We start from the raw sequence: 3,361 nt of genomic DNA on the forward strand, positions 1-3,361 counted from the left end.
TGTTCGGACAGTTAAAATGTCTGGAACTATACCTAGACTATAGTGAGGAGGCATAAATTGAAGAAAAAAAATGTTAAGAAAATATAGGAAAAATGTAGAGAAAAAAAATTAAAGTTTAGAGAATTTATAAATTGGTACAAAAATAATAAAAATAACCCAATATGCACTACTAAGGGCATTTTGGTCATTTCACCCCCAAAGGTGAATTTTGACCTAAATGTCAAAAAAAAATTAGAGAATAAAATAATTAACATTAATTAAAATTTATGAAATAGATTAGGAAAATGAGAAGAGAAAAGAAAAGAAAAGAAAAGAAAGGAAAAGAAAAGAAAAGAAAAGAAAAGGCTTAGGAAAATTCAAAAAAAAAAAAGTATATAAATAGGCACTAGAGGACAAACTTGGCACTTCCATCTTCTTCCTCCATTTCTTCTCTCTCTCTCTTTCCCTCATTTCCTCCATTGTTGTCAAGTTTCCAAGCTTGATTTCCCAAGCTTCTACCCATCAAAACCTTTAGCACCCTTCATAAAAAATACTCCCCACTCCATAAGGAAGCCATAGATACCCATAAGAAGCAAGAAAGTTGAGGTTTGGGAAGCTCAAGTAAGGTTAGTGCACTAATCCCTCTTCTTCTCTTTATTAAACATGAAAAGCATGTTTAGCTAAGCATAAATACCATTAAAACAAAAAGAAAATCTAGAGGAAAGAACCCTTGAATTTTTGGCAGCCATGGAACTTGAAGTTTATTGCTTTTAAGTGATGAAAAATGGTTCCATGAGAATGTGTAATTAGTTGAAATGTTTGGGTGTTTGATTGTGTAGTGTTTGTGTAAATTTAAAACTTTAAAAACTAGGGTTTGTGTAAATGTTGAGGACTTTGTGTAAAATGTTGAAATTGACCTATTGGGATGAGATTGTTGCTTATAGAAGTGTATTGCATGCAAATTGAAGTAAGGAAGTTGGAGGAGATTGAGTTTTGGAAGTGTTAATTTTCTGCAGGTTGTGTTTGTTGAGGGCAGTGTACATTTTAGGCCATAAATAAAATTGTGTAACCCCAATTGGTATGAGGCTAATTGGAGGTGAAACTAGACCCAAAATAGCCCATTTTCCATGAAGAAACCATGCCTAAATTCTGTCCAAAACTTGAGCTAAATACTGTCCAAATTCGGATTTCCCTGCAACCCAACCCAGAAAATGACCAAATGAACAGTACGTGTTCATTTGGTCATAACTCTCTCTATACTGGTCCAAATGACCTAAAATTTCACCCATGGAAAGTTTAGACATAGAGCTACACTTTTCATGAAGACCACTTAACCCAGTTTTGCCTTTAACCAATTCAAATTGTTAGCAAAAATTGGGTCATCAAACGCTAACCCAGAAAATGACCAAATGAGCGATGCGTGTTCATTTGGTCATTTTCTGGTTGGCGCTTAATGACCCAACTTTTGCTAACAATTTGAATTGGTTAAAGGCAAAACTCTCTCTATACTGGTCCAAATGACCTAAAATTTTACCCATGGAAAGTTTAGACATAGGGCTACACTTTTCATGAAGACCACTTAACCCAGTTTTGCTTTTAACCAATTCAAATTGTTAGCAAAAGTTGGGTCACCAAATCGCTAACCAGAAAATGACTAAATGAACAAGACGTGTTCATTTGGTCATAACTCTCTCTATACTAGTCCAAATGACCTAAAATTTTACCCATGGAAAGTTTAGAGATAGCGCTACACTTTTCATGAAGACCACTTAACCCAGTTTTGCCTTTAACCAATTCAAATTGTTAGCACATGTTGGGTCGATTGAAACGCTAACTCAGAAATGACCAAATGAATAAGATGCGTGTTCATTTGGTCATAACTCTCTCTATACTGGTCCAAATAACCTAAAATTTTACCCATGGAAAGTTTAGACATAGAGCTACACTTTTCATGAAGACCACTTAACCCAGTTTTGCATCTAAATGTGACGCCCCTTACCCGTCTATTGTATAGCCGAGCAAGAAGTGCAACATTCGGTGCCGGAGCACCCTATCTTGTCTTGTCATGTCTATTGTAAATTTTAATGTCATTTAAATCAGGTAATTTATGTGTAGATTTATATATATATATATATATATATATATATATATATATATATATATATATATATATTTCTGTGGAGACCCGAACAGATCCTCCTCTGTTTTATTAGCATCTGGCGGGTTCCACTATCACCTGTTAACATATTCATAGTCATATCACATATTTCCATATCATATTCTCTTTTATCATATCATTCACAACTATTTATGAGATCTCAAAATAAAGTTTCATCTATTGCATTCATATGGAAATTCATAGATAATAAATTATAAGTTTTCATTTCAAGTCCAAAATGAAATACATCATAAACTAGTAATTACATTATGACTAAACAAAATGAACCAAAATACTAGTCTATACATGGGCCCTACCAAAATAAAAAAGACAAGTGAGGTGACTCGATGCTGGCAGATCCGATCGTAGCTCGGCTGCACTATTGCTTTGTCACGCGATCTGGGATCGATCTCCAAGACTCACGCGATGGAAAACCAACGCGCTAAGCATAACGCTTAGTGGTGCATAATTTATAATAACAATAATTTAATAATTTGAAACAATATATGCAACTCATAATTTCTGGGTCTTTTATATTTTTATTGCTCTTTGGAAATAATTAACATTATCGGGATCTTTTATGATTACTTATTGTATTTTAAGTCTTAATTAATTTTTTTTTTCAGTGCCCAAGAAACCTATAACAAATTATAAAGCTGGATGTACGGGTGTATACTGGTTAGACAGCCATATGTTTATCCAAAGATACGCTTGTCGTGCACGAGACCGGTATCGAGCTTGTAAAGCGAAATAAAGTAGGCACAATGGCCAAGAATAGGCATATAGCCTGTAGAACAATCATACCAGACATATATTGTCAGTTCATGATTTTCTCGGTAGGCAGTACTGCTATCTAAAGTCCCTAATTAGTATACCAATTTATCCAAACTAAATAAATAAGTCTAGGTATACTATGGGCAATTAAACATTTTTAATTAATTTAATACTATTCACTATTACTATTTTCTAGTACTGTTCATTGGTACCATTAATTTCATATTAATAGGACATTAGTCTCAATTTACATATTCATATCATTTTTAATATTTAATTCTCCTTATGAGTATTTTAATTATCATATATAGTATTTTTCCCATGAACCTTTCTTTAGGTTCATGTTGATGTGTTATCTTTATCTAGGAATTTGACTAGGTTGGGATGTCTATTTAATCACAATTCATTCATAACAATTGCTCCTCTATGTTTAAACTTGAATTTCAGTTT

Source organism: Hevea brasiliensis, unplaced genomic scaffold, assembly GCF_030052815.1.
Source record: "Hevea brasiliensis isolate MT/VB/25A 57/8 unplaced genomic scaffold, ASM3005281v1 Scaf446, whole genome shotgun sequence".
Taxonomy (NCBI): Eukaryota; Viridiplantae; Streptophyta; class Magnoliopsida; order Malpighiales; family Euphorbiaceae; genus Hevea; species Hevea brasiliensis.